Consider the following 22,288-nt stretch of genomic DNA (forward strand, 5'->3'; position numbering starts at 1 on the left):
AAACTTTACAATGCCCGGTCTTTTACACTTTAACTTCAATTTCTTTTACCCTTACACTTTTTCCAAATTTGGAGTATTCCTTGTTATTTGCTTTGCTTCACATTTTCTGGGCATATGAAGTATAATCTTTCTGCATTCATCTTCTCTATTATTTGTATAATCAAAGATTATATTAATTTATTAATCTTCATAAATATGTTCTATTTATTTCTCTAAATGATTAACAAATGGTGTTACATTTAGGCTACAAATTTCAACTCACTGTTATAATCCCTAATCTTTTGCTTAACAACAACAACTGTTATGCTCGAATTCGGGACCCCCAAAGACCACCAGAGACCCAAGATCGATGTAAGCAGCAAAGAGGTGTTTATTGTGAGCTAGCTTGGTCCTCCGCGCTCACACACAGCAACTGTTGTCGCTGAGAGGCCCTGAGCCCAGGGTTTGCAGCATTTTTATACATTCTTTGGAGAGGGCAGGGACTTCACATACATCATAGCCTCTTTTAGCAAATCATCACACACCGAGGGAAAATCAATAACAACTCTAAAATATGATTAGCACATTCAGTGGTGGGAACAAGTTGGGTAGGGGTGATTGGTCAGTACAAAAGGGGTATTTGTTTGAACTGATTGGTTTAAGCCAAGAGGGGTATACCTGCTGAACTACATGGTTTCCCAACATGTTATCAACCACCATAAACTACTGGGAGGGTTATCTGGCATCTCAGGTATTTCCCTGTCTCATGCTGATTGGTGGCTGCTAGGGGGCTGCTTTAGATCCCCACCTAGCCTGACTGAGTCAGGGATACCTGGTGCAGCAGATCTCTCCTGTTATTTGTAGGTAAACAACTTAGCAAGGTGGGAATGTGCTTAGGAGTGCTCTGTGGGTTTTTCCAAGGACAAAGGCCATGTCCCTTCCTTGGACAGGCTTTGCTCTGAAATAGAAGCTGGTTTTTCACAACAACAAAAAAACATATAGTTATTAGACCAATTCAAATCACCTATGATTCCCTTATTCCTAATCAGAACATTGTTGAATTACAATAAAAAGAAATATGACAGATTTGGAATAGAAGAGGGAAAACATATGGGACATAAATATTAAAGAGATGTTTTAAAAACAAAGAAGTTGAGTGTTATACAGAGATTCATGACCTGGAATTTTTTTATTCAAAAAACTTCAATCAGAATTGGGGAGGTTCTTTAGGGAATCATACACTGAGGGAACCTAGTTTCACAGCTGTCTGGACAATGTTTCTTTTTTACTATTTTCTTGGACTCAGTGAAGCTACAGCCTTCTGTCATCTACCTTTCTTTATGTGGGAAACAAAGCCACAAAGAAGTTCATTTAAATTCACAAACTTTGAAGCTTCCAAGGCTTCAAAGTAGAGCCAAATGACTCAACCTGTTTGAGTAATCTTGGATAGGTTACTTAGCTTTTTTTTGCCTTCATTTTCCCTTTCTATAGTTAGGAAATCATCACAATCTGTGTGAATATTTAATGAATTAACACATGAAAAGTGCCTCAAATGTTGCCTGTGCCTCAAATGTTACTTTCCTGTAAATATTTCCTGTGTTTACTATTCATTGCAAACACTTTAAACTTGTTATCCTATCATTAAATTTTTGCTGGGCTTTCAGATCCTGAATTCATAAGTTCTATTCATAGTTAATATTAGAGTATAACCAATGGGAAATTTTGTAAGATAGCTAAATGCTTAGAGTACATACTGAAGAAAAAAAGGACCAACCTCAAAGCAGAATACAAAAGACTAGGAAAGTTATATGATATTTGAGAACACAGACCAATTTGCAGTTATTTGAGGAATTTATTTTCTATTTCATAAACTATGTAAATTTGTTTAAAAAATACATCATAATGAAGGCAGTGAAAAAAAATCCATGAATCTTTCACTTATTTTTTTATAAGGTAGCAGAGTTTCACTAACAAAATCATGAAAATAGTATAGACTAGTTGTGTGCTAGGACCACATAAAGAGCTGTTTTCTAACAGTGGAGTGCTTTAACAATCACACTTTCAACAAAACCTTTACCATTTCCACATGAGGGATGTAAAAAACTTATGTAATTTCAGTCATCATTGAAGTATGTCACAATTTGTGTAGAAAGCAGTATAGTTACGATAAATAAATAGAAACTGATTACTAGGTTAAAAAGAAAAGTGACATTTTCAGGACTAGACTGAGAATTATTGATTAGGAATGATATTTAAGGCTAGAGGTATACTGAGGTTAATTACTTAAGAAAAGCAAAACATCAAGGTAAAAACTTAGGAGAATGCTTTAATCAGTGAAGTGAATTTCTGAGTCCTGTTGAAAAGAAAGAAGCAGATCAGATATCTGCACACTTGTCAAAAGGGAAAAGAATTTAAAAAAGGAAACTGTGAAATATGAAGGTATGTCAAGGGGGACCAAATTTAAAAGCCAGAATTAGGTGGCTTCAGTATTACGTGGTCTTCTTGCAGAATAAATTTTAATAGATTAGAAAATAAAACGTATGTTTATAAGATCATATATTCATAAGATGGAATATTTAGGAGATAGAGACAGCAAAGAGGAATTGTTCTTAAAAAAACTGATTCTTAGCCAAAAAAAAAAAAAAAAAAAGGTTACCTTCACTTATTATTTAGCAGACTTTTATTCAGGTAATATTACACTGAAAATAAATAAATTAGATAAAGTTTTAAATGAAAACTATCAAGTACTATGGGAAAGTTTTAATAAAAAGTCTATAAGAATTCTATACAGAAAATTACAAAATATAATTATTAGATATTTAAAAGATTAAAGATGGAAGTATATACATTATTTAATGACAAGAAAAAACATGTTGCAAAGATGTCAATTTTCCTCACATTGATAGAGTCAAGGAATTTCAATTAGCATCACAACATGCAATGATATAAAAGGTTGTATTTTGTTTGTTTGTTTGTTTGTTTAATTTAGCAAACAAATGAAAGGGTGAGATACTGTCACAAATCATTAAGCATAAAATAAACTGGTTAAGTCTGTGAAAGAGGGAAATCTCTACTGTGTTCAAAATGTAACTTCTATTAGGCACTTTGATAAATAGTCTTCCATTAGTTACTGAATTTTAAGAAGTGCTTATCCTTTGACACACAGACTCACATGTACCTATCCTAGAAGAAAATTTTGAACATGAGCTCCAGGAGAAATTCAGCAGGATGTCTGTAGTAGCTGTGTTGAAATTTAACAACACAAAACCAGAAAAAAAAAATTTACATGTAAATCAATGATAAAATCAGGGTTGACTTTATGGACATATAACCTGTATAGGCTTAAAGGGAGCTTCCTTACACATGTCCTACACTTGGTTTAATGTTCTACTGTCTACATCTTAAAATTTTTAATATTTTTTGAAATAAAGGCTTCACATTTTCATTTTGAATTGGACTTTTCAAATTGTGTAGTCATTCTTCCATATATAAAAAATAATGCATATGTTTACACAGTGGATTATTAGATTAATGAGAATAAATGAACCACAGCATTATGCATCACCTTAGTTGTACTTCACAAACTCATATATCCAATATGAGTGCATTTCTATACATTTGAAAGTCAGGAAAAATTAAACTTATATATAGAGGATGCACGAATAGGCAAAAGGAAAAAAAAAGAGCAAGAAAACCTAATCAGAGAAGTCAATGTATTTGTTATATTTAAGGAGCAGCAAAGAATATATAATTTATACAGGAGTCTTCTAAGATCTTGGGACTATTTATTCTAAACCAAAGTTATAGCTGGATAGTTTTTAACTGTTTATACATTATTTTAATAGTCCTTTATGTGTATTATGATTTATTTAAAATGTTTAAAATTAAAGATAAAATATGCATTGACTAAAATTATATGACATCTGTCTGTGAATTTCAGCTATAACTGAGCTGTCAATCATGTTCAAGTGAAAGGGAAGTTGAGTGAACAAGGAATGTTTGAGATAGAAGCAGAAGATTTAAGAAGCTCCTGTAAGTTTTACCCAGTATCTCAAATGAATCTCTAGAGCCGCATTCTTCAATTAGTATATTTTAAATAATGAACTGGGAAAATATAATATTATTTAATGTTGAAGGAACTTTTTAACCTTGTTTGTTTTGTTTTTCAGGATGGGAAAATTTCAGCTAATTTTAGTCAAAGACTGTGAAACCATTATCAAAGTAGTATGAGACACACAGAATATGCATTGGGCTTGTGGTTGCTAACTTTATTTTTTCTCCAGCAATGATTTAGACAATGTTGTTCTGTTCCTCATACTGTTGAAATTGCCAAAGTTGACTAATGAAATCTTTGAAGACATTCGGGCAGAATGAGGAAGAAATAGGAGTAAAACACCTTAGGGTGTTCCTAATCTGGGGACCCATAATTAAACTGTCTCTATCTCAGTTTCTCCCAGAATGGAAGTATTTGCCTTTTAACCACATCCTAATGATAAGGCATATATTGAAATGAATGCAAGACATTCCTACCGTATCAACTACTTCAGGAGAGTAATTTAAGTAGTTTAAAGTTTCATTCAAATTTTCATGCCACAAGGGTATTCTTTATTGTGCTAACTAGATAAGTGTGAAAACTTCAGTTATAAATAAACAGGGTGTTGATTCAAAAATATTGCTTATAAGTCCAGCTGCAAGGTCTTTGTGATTACCATCCTCAATCATCCTAACTTCATTTAACTATCTATATGATACCAAAAAGTCCCCATTATCAATTTTTGAGCTGCATATTTTCCTAGAGTTCTTTTAGGGAAAACTGACCAGAAAGTGGAGAACTTAAAAAAGACTTGGTTTAAAAAGCAGTCATTTTATAAGTTTAATTCACTAGTTGAATTTCATTAGTGAAAATATTTTAGGTCCAAATCCTCCAGAGATAAGACGAAACTAATTAAAACTACTCCTGTTAGAATATGCCAATAGTAAATTATGTTGCTCTGGTGTCAGAGAAATCTTGTTTTCCTCTAAAAGTTGTCACATAATTTTCAAATAAACTCTTGAAAGTTACATTTGCATTCATCTGACAGTAGTATTTATAATATGTGAACACCTTGAGCAAAATTTTCTGTCTGCCAACTTAGTAATTTACCTTTTGTAAATTTAGTTTCACATCAGATATTCTAATGTGTTTTGCCATTCATTACAGCTTTCTGTATAGGGGAATATTCTTTTCTTGATTGTGTCATACATTTCACCAATCTTACTTTAACCTGACCATAATACTCCAATACATTATAACATGCATGATTTGGAGGTTGTTAAGATCATTTCTACCTGCAATTACATCTACCTTTCCTACTTAACCTAAAATCTGAATGTTTCAAGGATTCCTAAGGTTGCGGAAATACATTATCTGTAAGGTCATTTTGTAAAAAAGGGTTTACCCTAAAAAAGATGCAAATAGCTTTCCTTATTGTGCTCTAACTATTCCAATTGAATTCTAAAAGGGATGGCTCTTTTCACCCACTTATTAATTAGTGTTTGAAATTGAATGAAATTTATAGCAAGACATTTTCCAAGAAAACCAGTGTTCTCCTGCTGAGGCTGAGTTTTCTTAAACATGAGTGATGAGAGAGAATGCATTGCCCTGAGAAGCATGCATGTCTCTGAAGGATAGCACCATAAAGCAGGAACCATTAAAAAACAAGAAAGACAAATTCTTATTTTTGTAGGTAAACAATACCACCAACTTCTAAAGTTTAATAATCACCCCAAAATGATTAATTAACATTTAACCATCTCTATCTTATGAAATTACTTCCAAGAGATTGAGACAGCCACTAAATATAATGTAATATTTAGAAGTTTCATTGTACTTAAGATTAATTAGTAAAAAATAAATATTGTCTATTATCACCATAAATGATTTTAAAAGTAACAATTGTCAATATTTCTTAAAATTTGGTTTTCCTAAAATGTTGTTTTACATATAATTTTAGATATATGATAAAGTTTTGCAGGCAGTAAAATCTGGCTACAGATGTGGTTATTAGATATTCCTGTCCTGTCAGAATAACCAGGTTCCAGGATCAATGTAATTGATTCAGGATTGGACACATTACCCAACTGAGGTCAATCAAGGACCTGTCTGAGATTTCTCAAGGCTATTTGGAAAGGCTTTTACTTGCTTCAGGCATTGCTGATCTCCTAGAAAATAAGCCTGAGGCTAAAGGAGATGTTTGTTAATTTTCTTATTATAGATATACATAACAAAATTTTTGCATTTTAACCTTAAGTACACAATTCAGTGTTGTTTCATTCACAATGTTGTGAAACTATCTCACTATCTTCAAAACTTTTTACTACTTCAAACAGAAACTCTTATTAGGTAATAAATCCACATTCTTCCTGTACCAAAACCCCTGATAATCTCTAATCTAATTTCTGTCTCTAAGAATTGGCCTATTCTGTATATTACATATAAATGTACTTCTACAAGATTTGGCCTTTTATTTCTGGATTATTATACTCAGCATAATGTTTTGAATTGTTCATCATGTGTTTGAATTACTTTTAATTACTGAATAATATTTTGTATTATCTTCCCTTATCTGTAGTTTTGTTTTTCATGGTTCATTTACCTGCCATTAACCCCAGCAAAAAATATTAAATGGAAAATTCAAGAAGTAAAGAATTCAAATGTTTTAAATTTTGCATTTATTTGAGTAGTGTGATGGAATCTCATGTCAGCCTCATTTGTTCATCTCAGAACATAATTCATCCCTCTTTTCAGCATATGCATGGTGTATACACTACCTGCCCATTGGTCATTTAATAGCTGTCTCTGTTACCAGATTGCCTATCAAAGTATCAAAGTTCTTGAACGAGATGGACATCCTTACCCTAAGTAAATGTATGAAGACACAAAAGGTATGACTGTACTTTGTGTACAACCTGAGATATGAAAAATCGTGCTGTATAAGTGTAATATAAATTGTAATGCATTCTACTGTTGTATATACCAAATTCAATTTTTTAAAATTAAATAAATAAATAAAGCAAAAGAAAAGACAATAGCCACAACATACAACATACAAGACTAGTGATTCTAGCAATTCAGATATACCAAGGAGAAGTTATAAACTTCTTTCTCTAAGGGTAGAGGTGAAAGTACAATACCACATTTTGACAGAGACCAATATATTCACAAAATTCTTATTACAGTGTATTTTTATATTTTTTTGTATTATTATTGCCATTAATTGCTTAAGTGCCTGATTTATATATAAAACTTTTTTTAACCTTGTAGACTACTATATATATATATATATATAACTTTATCATAAGAATGTATAAAAAAGTGTATACAGATTTAGTATTATATGCACTCTTAGGCATCTACTGGGTGGTATTTCAACATATCCTCCATGGATAGGGAGGAGAACTACTGAACCACATTTTGTTCATTTATTCACTTGTAGTTGGACATTTGAATTGCTTCTACCTTTAGGCTCATGTATGTAAAACGTACTATAATAAACATTGGCATACAAGTCTGTTTTACTCCCTGTTTTAAATTCAGTTTCATATATACCCAGGAGTGAAATTTCTAAAACATATGGTAATTGTATAACTTTAGAAAAGCAATTTGTTCTCAGAAGAGGATATACAATCAATCAACAAATATATGAAAAAATGCTCATCATCTCTAGCAATTAGAGAAATGCAAATCAAAACTACTCTAAAATATCATCTCACTCCAGTGAGAATGGCAGTTATTATGCATACAAACAACAATAAGTGTTGGTGAGAATGTGGGGAAAAAGGTACACTCATACATTGCTGGTGGGACTGCAAATTGGTACAGCCAATATGGAAAGCAGTATGGAGATTCCTGGAAATATGGGAATTGAATCACAATTTGACCCAGCTATCCCTCTCCTCTGTCTATATCCAAAGGTCTTTTAAAAAAAAGCATACTACAGGGACACAGCCTCATCAATGTTTATAGCAGCACAATTCACAATAGCTAAACTGTGGAGCCAACCTAAATGCCCTTCAGTGGATGAATAGATAAAAAAATATGGCATATATACACAATGGAATATTATTCAGCAATAAAAGAGAATAAAATTATGGCATTTGCAGATAAATTGATGGCATTGGAGAAAATAATGCTAAGCAAAGTTAGCCAATCCCAAAAACACAAGCGCCAAATGTTTTCTCTGATATAAGGAGGCTGGACTCATAGTGGGGTAGGGAGGGGGAGATGGGAGGATTAGATGAATTCTATATAGGGAAGAGGGGTGGGAAAGAAAAGGAGGAGGCAGGGGATTAGCAAGGATGGTGAAATGTGATGGATACCATTACCCCAAAACATGTAAGACTTGAATTGGGTGTCAACATAATTTATATATAAACAGATATGAAAAATTGTACTCTATATGTGTGATAAAAATTGTAATGCATTCCACTGTGGTGTATTAAAAAGAATAAAATCAATAAAACTAAAAAAAAAAAAAAAAGCAATTTGTTCTCCGCCCAGCTCGACATCATTTTATATTCCCACCAGCTGTAGATGAGAGCACATGTCTGTTCATAGCTGTTGTATCTTCTTGATAAGTTGGCCATCTTATCAGTATACAATGATCTCTTTTTTCTCTTTAAATAGTCTCTTATTTTGTCTAATATTAATATACCACTCATACTCTCTTTGGTTTACTATCTGCACATGATAATTTTTTATTCCTTCAGTTGATTTACAACTTTTATTCTAAACTGAGTTTTTAGAAACTACACAGCTTGAATCATGTTTCTAGTGTCCGTTATTGCCATCTCATATGATTGGAGATTTAGTCCATTTGCATTTCAAGTAATGACTAATAAAGGGATACTTGAGTATACTGGCATTTTGTCATTGGCTTTATGTCTTCTTTTTATTTCTCATTCTCTATACTGATTTTATTGTGTTTAACTGATGGTTTAGTATGTACTATTTTGTTTTTCTCCTCACTTTCTTTTGTCTATAGCTTTTAGATATTTTTATGTTACCATGGAGGTATTTTTAACATTATAAACTTAAAAGAATTTGTTTTTAATTGATACCAACAATACTTCAATAGCATATAAAACTCTCCCCTACAGTTTCATATTCCACTCATTTTTACATTGTTTTATCACATATTATAATTTTATCTTTTGTGTGAAAAATAGCGTAATTATTTATGTCTCAGTATTTTAAATCTTCCAGGAAATATAAAAAGGTTAGAAATTAAAAATATGATAATATTGGATTATACTTATACCCATGTATTTAACTTTATTAGAGATCTTTATTTTTTATGGCTTTGAGTTATAGAAGTGTCCTTTGATTTCAACCTAAAGCTTTTCCTTTTTTATTCTTGTACATCAGGTCTAATGGCAACAATTTTTTTTTCAGTTTTTGTTTATTTGAGGATATTTTAATATATATCATTGTTTTAAAAACATGTTTTATTCAGTTGTCAATGGATTTTTATTTATTTATATGTGGTGCTGAGGATTGAACCCAGGGCCTCATGCATGTCAGGCAAGTGCTTTATCACTTAGCCATGACTTCAGCCCACTGAGCCATAACTTTAGCTTTGTACCTCATTTTTGATGGAAAGATTTGCTACAGATAGGAATCTTGGTTTTCAGTTGGTATTTTCTGAAAATAAATAAATAAATAAACATCATCCAATTATCTCCTGACTTCCATATCAGATGACAAATCAGCCATTATATTTACAGAGGACCACTTGTGTTATATATTACCATTTTTATTCAAATACACTTTGTATGACAGATATTTAGGGGTAGAATTAAAAGGTTCAAAATATTCTGGCACTAGTATAATTTCTTGCTTGCATGTGTATATATATATATATATGTATCTACATATATATATATATATATATATATATATATATATACACACACACACACACACACACACACACACACACACACATATACTTACATTTTTTTTGTAAGGAAAATCTTAAAAAGCAATAAACAAAAAGTGAATTGTAAGTAATACCTTGTCAATAATTATCTTTAATGTGAATATATTCAATTCTCCCACTAAAAGACACAGAGTGGCAGAATGGATAGAAAAAAAAGACCCACTACTAACTGCACACAAGAATTCCATTTCCTCTTTAGGAATATATATGCACTAAACTGGAGGGATGAGAAAAATATATATCATGGAAATGGAATCCAAAAGAGTGAAGCGACAGTTATACTTAGAGTTGACAACATAGACTTTAAATCAAAAGCAATAAAATGCTTCCCCCCACACACAAACAAGGAAATTTTATAACAATAAAGGAGAGTTTATTAAGATAATAGTAATTGCAAATATGTATATATGTACAGTAATAATTAGATATAAAGCAAATATCGATAGATAAGAAGGGAGAGGTGGAAAGAAATATAATAACAGGAGAGAACTTTAATATTCTGTTTTCTACAATGAATAGATCATCTGGCCAGAAAATTAATAAGAAAACATTGGGCTTTATCAATGCTTTAGACCAAATGGACCTGACAGACACATACAAAGTATTTCATTCAACAGCAGTGAATTCTTAAGTGAACACAGCATGGTCACTAGGATAAATGGTATGTTAAATCACAAACAAGTCTTAAAATTTTAAGAAAATTGAAATGTGCCTTGTGTTTTTTAACTACAATGAAACTCTGAAACTAGAAATAAAAAATAGGAATTTTAGATAATCATAAATATGTTAAATTTTTAGAATGTATTTCTCAATGATAGATAGATTAAATGAGTAATAAAAAGAGAAATTAAAAATATTTGAAGAGGCCAGACGCAGTGGTGCACACCTGTAATACTAGTGGCTTGGGAGGCTGAGGCAGGAGGATCACGAATTCAAATCCAGCCTTAGCAAAAGCGAGGCACTAAGAAATTCAGTGAGACCCTGTCTCTAAATAAAATACAAAATAGGGCTGGGGATGTGGCTCAGTGGCTAAGTGCCCTTGAGTTCAATCCCATGTACCCCACTTAAAAAAAATTGAAGAAAGCAAAATGGAAACACAACCTACCAATACATATGGAATAAAACAAAAGCAATCCTAGGAGGGAATTGCAGAGTAATAAATGCCTACATCAAAAATGAAGCTCTCAAGTATTCAGCCTAATGTTTCAACAGAAGGAAGTAGAAATTAGCCCAAAGTTAGTAGAAGAAATCCAGTAATAAAGATCAGAACAAAAATAAATGAAATACAGACTAACAAAACAAAAAGAGATCAAAGAAATCACAAGGTTCAGATTTTTTCAAAAGATAAGATTTAAAAATAATTAGCTAGACCTACTAAGAATAAATTCTTAGAAGATTCAAATAATATCAGAAACGAAAGAGAAGACATTACAATCAATATCATAGAAATGCAATCAGGTTATTAAGTAATCTATAAGAAGTGGATAAGTTCCTACAAACATGCAATCACCAAAACTGAATAAAGAAGAAAAAGGAAATGTTATCAGAACAATAATAAATAAGAAGGTTGGATAATGAATAAAAGTGTTTCACAAAAGAAAAATTCAGGACCCAAGGGCTTTATTGCTGAATTCTATCAAACATTTAAAGAATGAATATCAATCTTTCTCAACCTTTTCTCAAAAATTGAAGAAAAGAAAAAAATTCCAAATTCATTACAAAGCCTATATTATTCTGCTATTAAGGATAGATGAGTTGAACATAAGAAAAGATGTAAAAGTCTTCAACAAATACCAGCACACCAAATTTAGCCACGTATTAAGTTTAAATATGATTCAGTTGTTAGCTGACCTCGTATAAATTCTATAATTTAGAGAAACTGCCTACATGCTTTTGATATACTTCAAAAAAATCAGAAAATTCAAACTCACAGCATAGACATTGATGATAGATTGCTTTTTCCTGAAATTGTTCTGTTTTTTTCTTGACAATATACATCCTGGCTAATAACTATTAAACAAAAGCAGGGGCATCAAAAGGCTTTTTTTTCCTACTTTAATATTAGAAAATATATGTTTAGTAAATATTCATTATCTAATTTTAAGCTAAATAATATGTGTTATAATAAACTTTAAAAGTGACGTATAATAAATTGTGGGTTTGTTTAAGTTACTTGTTCCATAGTTGAATTTAAGAATAGTTATTTTTGGTATATGGCATAATATTTGGGTATTATATGTTATCAGTAATTATATAACAGGCTACTTCTGAGTAAAAGTCAATAACTGGCTTTTAAATTTTGTGAATCACTAAAGCAGAGTCAAACTACTTTGTATGTGTACCTTCATTATCTAAAAAATTTATGACTCTACATAAAAACCTAATTTGTATATTATTAGGAAATTGCTGCTATTAGTGTAATCTAATAATACAGCCTGGAAATAGTTCACTTGTTTATGATATAATATATGAGGTTGACTGTCTTCCTAATGCATTACAATTGCACTTTGTTTTGTTTAAATTCTTCTCATCCCCAAGAGTTTTCTGTTGTGAAACTATAACAGAAAGTTTCCATGACTTATCCAATAACAAATTTATATAAGTCTACTGTAAATGTGACTGTTTTTGTCTTTTTTGAATAACTAATAATAGAAATATTACTTAAATAATGTATTTCTATGTTTTAGATGTTTAAATTAATTATTTGCCAATTTAAAGAAAGATGAGTAGAAGGAAATATATTGATTGTTCTTTGCTTTATTATTTTAAATTTTGTAATATCTCATGCACTAATGTACATAATCTTTGGTATTTTTGCAACAAACAAAACATTATAGTTTAAATATAAATGGATTGTGTTGGTGTTTTTCTCTTCCTTTACTGAATAATTGTACTACTGTTTAACACCTACACATTATCTACTAAGTCATAGTCACTGATATTAACACTTTCCTTTCATTTACACAATAAATCCTTATAGCAGCTTCTTTGAGGCATGTACTTATAGCTATTTTCAGAAAAATAATTGAAACATAAAGAAGTTAAGCAAGCAATTTTCACACAGCAAGCATGTGGTAGGATTGTGATTCTAACCTATTCAGTCTGTGAATCTGGACTCCTACTTGGTGTAACTTCAAAATATAAAAACACCTTTTGCTACAAGATGTGAGGCCTAACTGGCAAGGAAGTGAAAGGGACCACCAGATAGGAAATGACACCTTCAGTCCAACAACCCTTGAGGTACTGAGCACTGCCAGTCATCACATGAATGAACTTAGAATTGGCTCCACCAATTAAGCCTTTAAATGAGGCATAGATCTTATCCACAATTAGATTACAGATCTAAAGTAGATCCTGAAGCAGGGGTCAACAGACTTGTGCCCATGTTCATGACCTACAGAAACTCAAAGATTATAAAAGAAAGTGTGGGCTGGAGTTGTGGCTCAGCAGTAGAGTGCTTGCCTGGCACATGTGAGGAGCTGGGTTTGATCCTCAGCACCATATAAAAATAAATAAACAAAATAAGTGTGTTGTTTTATGCTACAAAGTTCTTGGGTAAAAGTTTAGGTCAAAATAGATAATATATAAGTCAAGAGGATATTAAATGGACCTAAGTTCACAAGGATGAATAACTATTGTGAGAAACACTGGAGGTCACCTTGAAGGCTCGGCTGCTGCAGTCCACCTTCTGCTCTTTAATTTTCTATATTAAACCCTAGGTATAATAAACTCATTCTGCTCCAGAGTGTCCAAAATCTCCAAAGCCTCCATTATAGTTATGGCTGAAAATTCAGAACCTGGTCATCTAAATTAGCTCCTGGTTCAGAAAAGTTTTCTTAGGTGAATTCCCAAAGGTACAGATATACAGATATTCTCTCTTAATAAGAATTTGAGACAAGTTATCTAACTCCCACATCCAACATACTAAGAGTGGGCAGGAATAAGATAGTTCACATTAACGTTTCTGTTCATTATAGGAGAAAATGAGATGCACAAAGGAATCACAGATCCATCACAATTTTAAAATTCAGTGGAGTCAATATTGGAATTTCTATAATTAGGTCTTAAGTGAATTAAGTCTCTGATTCTTGATTCTGCCTTCTTCTGAGCTCTTATTTTCACTCTTTGATTCACTCTTCCATTTCTCATAAAAGACAGCATGTGTTTGCAAATGAGTAATTTTCTCATTTGCCCCTTAGAATTTTGGGAGTTCAAATTCTCAGTTTGTTTTGTAGTCTTATCTCCATTTCAGTCTAAATTAATCATGTTTCTGTGAAAATATATGTATTTTGGTCTTCTGTGTATCATTTTACAATTCTTTCCATTAGACAAGATTGCTTAATCTCAGAACTATCAGCATTTAATTTTGGGACTGGATATAGCTTTGTTCTGTATGCTTGTTGAGGATGGGGGTGGGCAGTTACGTGTATTATAACATGTTTAGTAGCATCCCCTGTATCTATTACAGATGCTTCTCTATTAATATGTAATTATTCCCTGATAAATCCATCATAAATTGAAAACATTATAACTTAAATGTGCGTTAAGACGCATTTAAACCTACCAAACACCATAACATAGCAACATATCCTTGAAATCATGTAGCTAATGAAAAGCTATGCCACTGCCTAGCCTCATTACAGTATCATACTGTATATCTCAAGCCCAGTAAAAGAGGAAAATAATTCAAAATTTAAAGCAAATTTTCACTTTATGTGCATCTCTTTTGTACCAAAGTAAAGTAAAAAAAATGATAATAAGTCACAACATCATGAGTGAAAGAAGTCAGTCACAGACAGGAAAATATTGCATGATTCTACTTTTATGTGGTATCTAAAGTAATCATAGAAAAAAAGAGTAGAATGGTGCTTGCTAAGCACTGGGGGAGGGGAAAATAGGGAGCAGTAGTTCAGAGTATATAAAGTCCCAGTAACACAAGTAAGTTCTAAGGATCTGCTGTATAATGCTGTGCCCTCAGTTAACTACACTGTTAGGCACTGAAACTTTTTGCCATGTATGTCTTATAAAACGTTTTTTTCACCATGAAAAAAAAAAATGAAGAAAGGAACTAGGAAAGAAGGAAGAAAGGAAGGAAGAAAAGAAAGGGAGGGAGGAGGTTGGGGAGGGAGAAAGTGAGCACGGACACAGAATAAATGAGCAAGATCTTCATTCCTATAATCTAAAATATTATGTATTTTCCTACAATATAATAATATGATTGAATTTTTTTGAGATGCAGACGTTTTGTAAATGTCTTATATAAAGTAAGGATATTAAATATAATTGCACAGAAAACCCTAGGATTCTTTAAAATATATCTAAGTGAATGAAAGTAAATCTATCTAAATAAATAACTCTGGAAAGGATAGCATAAAAAATTCTTACACCTGCTAAAATCAATAAAATTTAGAAAAAAAAAATTTTAAAATTACTCCCTGTATTCTAGTTTTGATAAAATGTCACAAAATAGTCCTTATATAAAATATACATTTATGTAAGACAGTTTATTGATATTTTAGTAAAATTTCCATATTTCTACCACTTTGAATATTTATACATGAAGTAAAATTGTGACTTACATTTCTTATCAATTGCTACATTGATCATAAAATGTTGCCCATTTTTATTCAAAGATAGTTATACTAAACTCTGAGTAGGATCAAATAAAAACCAGACAACCTTGAAGGTGGACAGAGCAAAATTCTCTTAACAGACAACCAAGAAAATTGGATACAACCTAATGGACCGAGAAAACTTACTAAAAGTAAAACAGTATTGAGATGCTGTCTCAAAGGAGTTTGTCAGAATACGTAGGGGACACATTGTTTTGTGATAGAAACTTAAGTTTCTAATATTCTCCTTACTTATTTCTAGCATAATATCTATTTTTATTGTATTTTATTTATAATCAGCATTATGTGAATAAATTCTGTATAAAATTCAAATAAGGCTAATACAAAATATTGAACCTAGATTTATTTTTAAAAACACACATAAGCTCAGATTCCAAAATATATAACTATATCTTAATATTTGCCAATTTTATAAACAAGAATTGCACTTTCATTGTTAACCAATAAACTGAAATCTACTTCTTCATATCAGAAGGCAGAACATACCTGTGTCTTTTCCTATCAGTGAACTGAACCTTGAAGCTGTAAGTCAATAGAAAAGGGGATAAAAATCAATGATGCAGGTATGTGCCAAGATAGCATTACTATTGAGAAATAGAAAAAAAAGTGATCTTCTCTTATTACTTGTAAATAAATGTAAGTTTATTGTGTATTTTGTTTGACAGTTTCTCTCAATAAAATATTTTAGAAACTTTTTTCCTCAGTAAAAGCCTTTTGGGTATATATTTTTTTATTCCTCACAATAGTTTTCTATGGACTGTCATTTAAACAATTCATGAGGAGTAAAAGAAATAGCTCATGGAAATAGAACAAAAATAGAATTGAATAGAAACATATTAATTAATCCATGCTCTCTTCACATGGTAAATTTAGAAATTATTAAATCAGTCTAACATAACTCATTGTACTATGTAAGATAATTAAATAAGAGCATCATTTGGTACTGATCATGGAGAATTTACAGTGCAGATACATACAGCAATATCCTCCTAATAGCAATGACAGTAATACATAAATGGCAATCCAACAGCTCTGCAGAGGCTCATTCATGAGGAGCCGGAGTGATGTACTAATAAAAGCTTGCTCTTTTAAAAAAAGAATTAAATGGCAATGCCCATGATTATATCATAATGATTAACTTAAGTGAATATAATGGTGCATGTAGTGAATTATTAATATTCATTTCAGAATAAATGGGTTACCCTAGTCTACTTTGATCTCACTATGTTCAACATGTAGTCTGCTAAAAATGTGCATGTATTCAGAGATCAAAATATTCAGACATTATGTAGAAAAAACATGAAAATTGTAAAAAAAAAAAAAAATATTTGTTGGTCTACTCATTAAGGCTCCCCAAATAGACAGTTTTTCTTTAGTTCTTTCCCACATTTCATCTTAATGAATCATCTTTCTTATATTTATATGCATGAAGTAAATGAACATAGAATATCTTGGCTCTTTATTTCAGTGACTGACAGATAGATGTTTGGCTAATTTCATTATAGCAATCAGTAACATTCATGAAGATTATTTATTTATTTTTAAATTGACAGAATTGTATGTATTTATCATGTGCCACATGTTGTATGTGTATGGTGCATAATGACTACATTTAGTTAATTATCATATGCATTACCTCACATATTTATCATTTTTGTGATGAGAACACTTTAAATTTACTAAACATTTTAATACAACATATTGTTAATTGTAGTCACCATGTTGTCCAATAAATTTTGTGAAATTATTCTTCCTGTCTAACTGAAATTTTATACTGTTTGATCAGCATCTCTTCAACTTCCCTAACCATATATCCCAGCCTCTGATAACCACCATTCTACTCTCTACTTCTGTGATATCAATGTTTATGTATTTATATATGAGTGAAATCATATTTATTTGTCTGTGCCTGGTTTATTTCACTTTTAACATAAAGTCCTCCAGATTCGTCAGTGATATAAGAAATTCCAGAGTTCTATTTGTTTTTGAAATGGTTGAATGGTATTCTGCTGTGTATACGTTATAGCACATTTCTTCATTTATTAATAAATACTTAGGTTGATATGATATTTGGATATTATGAATATGCTGAAATAAATGTAAAACTGCAGATAGCTCTTTAATATATTTATTTAGTTTGTGTTGGATACATAACCAGTAATGGTACTATTAGATTAGATAATACTTTTTTGTGTTTTTTTTTTTTTGAGGATTCTCCATGTGATTTTCTAAAATTGTACCTATTTATGCTCTAACAAAGGTGTACAAAGGTTCCCTTTTTTTCACCTTCTTGCTACCATTCGTTATCATTAACCTTTTAATATTAGCCATTCTGACAAGTGTGAGGTAATATCTCATTGTGGTTTTAATCTGGGTTCCCCTAATGATTAGAGATATTGTGCTTATATAAATATAAGTGAATATAATGGAGCATGTAGTGAATTATTAATATTCATTTCAGAATAAATGGGTTACCTGTTAATGATTCATATGGCTTTTTAAGAATATTTATATATCTTTCCAACTTTAAAAAATCAGGTCATTTGTTCTCACAATTAAGTGTTTTGAATCTTGTATATTTGGCATACTAACCCCTTACCAGGTTTATAGCCTGTAAATATTTTCTACCAATCTGTAGATCATTTCTTCACTCTGTTGATTGTTTTCATTGCTGTGCAGAAGCTTCTTAGTTAAACCCAATGCCATTTGTCTCTTTTTTCATTTGTTGCCTGAGCCTTTGGATCCATATCCAAAACCATTATGACTCAGAACACTGTCATAGAGCTTTTTCTCTCTTTTCTTCCAATAGTTTCATAGTTTAGTTCTTACAATTAAATCTTTAATACATTTTAGTTGATTTTGTACAGGGTATGAGGTTGGTCTAATTTTGCTCTTCTCCATGTTACTATGCAGATGTACTACCATTATTGATAAAACTCTCCATTTTTCCCATCATGTGTTCTTGTCACTCCTTTAAAAAAAAAAAAATCAGTTGATTCTTTCTGTGTAGACTTCATTCTGGGCACTCTATTTCATTCCAATGATCTTTATTTCTGTTTTTATGACAATACTGTGTTGTTTTGGTTACTGAGCATTGGTGCTCTGAAGTCAGGTAATATGATGTTTCTAGCTGTTATTTTTGTTCAAGATTGTTTTTAGGGGTATTTTTTAATAACAATTTTAAGACTGTTTTTCTACCTCTAAGGAATGGCATTGGGAATTTGATAGGGATTACATTGAATTTGTAGATCACCTTAGAGTGTATTAGAGATTTTAACAACATTAATTCTTTCAGTTCATGAACACTAGATATTTTTCCATTTATTTTTGTCTTCTTCAATGGCTTTTAGCAACACTTCACAGTTTTCAGAGTAGAGGTCTTTTACCTCTTTGAATTTATTCTTAAGTATTTTAAATTTTTGTAGTCATTGTAAATAAAATCATTTTACTGATTTATTTTTCAGATTGTTTGCTGTTAGTATACAGAAATGCTGCTGATCTATGTATGTTGATTTTTGTATCCTGAAACCTAATTGAATTTGATATTTCTAATCATTTTGGGTAAAATATTTAGGGTTTCCATTTATAATAAGCTGTCTGTAAATAGGGTCAAGATAACTTAGCAAGCATATTCTTTGGTGTTGATCATTATTTTTTTCTCTTTCATCACCACTCTGGCTAAGAGCACCAATTCTAGTTCAATAGCAGTGGTGAGTGGACAAACTTGTCTCAGATCTTAGAGGAAAGATTTTTCAACTCTCCTGTTAAGTATATTAGCTGTGGGTTTATAGTAAATTTGTTGATAGGTTTATTATAAAAATATGTTAATTTTTTCAATTTCCTTTTATAAATCAATTGAGATGGCCAATTTTGTTCTTCATTTTGTTCATATAGTATATCACATTTATTGATTTATGTATCTTTAAAGATCTTTGTATACCATAGTTGAATCTCATGTCACCAAGATGAATGATCTCATTAATCTACTGTTGAAGTCAGTTTTGCTACTATTTTGTTAATTTTTTTTTACCCCTGTTTCTCAGGGATATTGACCTGTAATTTTCTTTTATGTGTTATTATTGTCTAAATTTTGATTAGGATAATACTCACCTCATAAAATGAGAATAGAAGTTATTCTTCCCCTTTAAACTTTTAGAAGGTTTGATATGAATTAGTACCAAATATTTAAATATTTTAAAATATTCAATAGTGAAATCAATAGATTCAAGGCTTTTATTTTGTGAGAGATATTTTATTCCTTATTAAATATCCTCATTATTGGTGTATTCAGATTTTCTATTTCTTTAAAATGCACTTTTGTTAGGTTGCAAGTGTTAATGACTATTCATTTATTCTAGGTTGTTTCGTTTCTTGGGATACTTTTTCATAATAGTTTTATTTTTACTTTTATATTTCTTTATTTATCAGTTGTACAATCTGTTTTAATTTACTGTTGTAAATAATGTCTTATATTTCCTTTTGCTGTGTCCCAAGAATTTTAATATGTTGTATATATTTTTTTTTATGTCTCAAGAAGTTTTTATTTTCCTTCTAATTTCTTCATTGACCCAGTGATTGTTCTGAAACATGTTTAAATTCTGTATGTATTGTGACTTCCTCCTCTTAATTAATTTTTAGTTTCATATCATATGGTCACAAAAATATTTGATATGATTTCAATCTTAATTTTTTTAAACTTTTTTTCTTGCCTAATATGATCTATTGTGATTATCATTACTGAAAAAAAAAAAAAAAAGGTCTCTTTTGCAATTGTGTCACAGCCCACATCCTTTTAAAGGGTCTCTCTTTTTAGGTACATTTTTTACCTTTCAGCTGGTAGTTTACAACTCTGTCTTATTCTTGTTATTTTTCTCAGGGCCCTAAGTTTGTCTGAAATGAGAGATTAGTATCTTCCTGAATAATTTCTAGGCATGCACACAGTCCTATGCTATATTTGTCATTCCAAATTTCCAAAAATACATTGGAGCTTTGTAAAGTACTTATGGACATCCATTCCCCACTTTCTCATTTTTCATTTTTTTTTGGAGGGGTAGCCTCTTGTTAAACCAAAATGATAAGAATAGCTAAAGTAGCTGTAATATTAAATAATTGTTTCTGATTGTTTTCAACAAATTTTCTGATTGTAGTTTCTAGAGAGAGAGCTAACTCTGAAAGAGGTCAAATTAATAGAAGCCTTGACACTGGATCTTTTGGTAAGCTACAAGGCAAATACAATATTGATAAATCTCTAGAGATCAGATTTTTAGGAGAACATGTAGACCCCTCTGCTGTCTCCTGTAGATTCTAGACCCCTGGGTGTCTGAGCTACTACAGTGCATTTAATGAGTTTGATAGAACAAGGTTATTCAAAATTAATTGAATTGTTTTTAATAATTAAAAAATTAGTAACTAATTTAAAAAGTTACTAGATTAATTCTAATTTATCTTTAAATCCTTGGGAGTTTTAGTAACATTAGAAATGAGATTGGGGAAATTAAAAATCTATCAAGCTAGTAGGTTTTAACCTAGCCATTTTTCTTAAATAAATGTTTATATTTTTAGATCCTTTAACTTCCAGAATTCTGAAAATGTTTATTTTGGACAAAATATCTCCTGTAGTTTTGTTGTTTTTATTGGCGGGGCGGGGGGCGTGCTAAGAAGTTTTTATTCTGCCATTCTAGATGTATTCTACTTCCATATTATACTTTATTTCATCCAAATACTTACTGTAGCAATATGGGTATCCATTAATCCCTTCATTTCTTTACATGATGATCAACTATTCACTTTATTTTTATTTATATCACCACTATTTGAAAAATTATCTGTATGCACACCAAAAATTGTCTATACCCTTTTATGACAGCTTGCCTCCTAAAATACTGATTTTATTTTTATTTCTTTATTACTAATATGAATTGCTTCCCTTTAGCTAAGGAGGAAATAAGAAGTTCATTCTTAAATTGAACATTATCAGAATCTGTCCCTACTTTTCTATCCATGAGTTAACTATCTCAAGACTTTGAAGACACACAACATAATTAGCATCTAACTTTGAAATTAGAGAAAGTAATATAATTAATTTAAATTACACATGTCTGTTAGTTTTGACATATTAAAGAGCAAAGCAAATCTAAATTCACTAAGTGGGCATTCAAAATTTGGGCAAATGTTTTCTCTTAGGTCTTATTTTCTAAACTTCATTGAATGTAGTAACATAGCTATGAGTACCAAGGATCAAATAAATCAGATATAAAATACAATTCAAATGTCAGTTGGTACTGTTTTCCACAAGTTATGTATTCTAGAGAAGATTTATAAGCCAAATTTTGATGGAAACTCATTAGCTCCCAAATCAAATAGGATAGCCCAGGGCATTATTATAATTTAATAGAAGGATCTCATACTGTGCCCTTAAAAAAAGGGTAATGGGATGGAAGTGATTTAAAATGGCTTTGCCACATGTGTGATTTTTTTTCTGTACTTTTATACTGCCGCAGTCTGGCTGGGCACAAATGCTGCAGTCTGGCTGGGCACACAATCACGAGCCACCACACAGCTTGTAGAATCAAACAGCAACTCTTTATTCCCGAACTCACACCAGCCGTCTACAATCACGTTCTGGGGAAATCCACGTTCTCTGCCCAAATCCACGTTCTCTGCCCAAATTCACCTCCACTGGGCTTCTATCTCCAA

The sequence above is a fragment of the Marmota marmota genome, unplaced genomic scaffold (genome assembly GCF_001458135.2).
Source record: "Marmota marmota marmota unplaced genomic scaffold, marMar, whole genome shotgun sequence".
Lineage (NCBI taxonomy): Eukaryota > Metazoa > Chordata > Mammalia > Rodentia > Sciuridae > Marmota > Marmota marmota.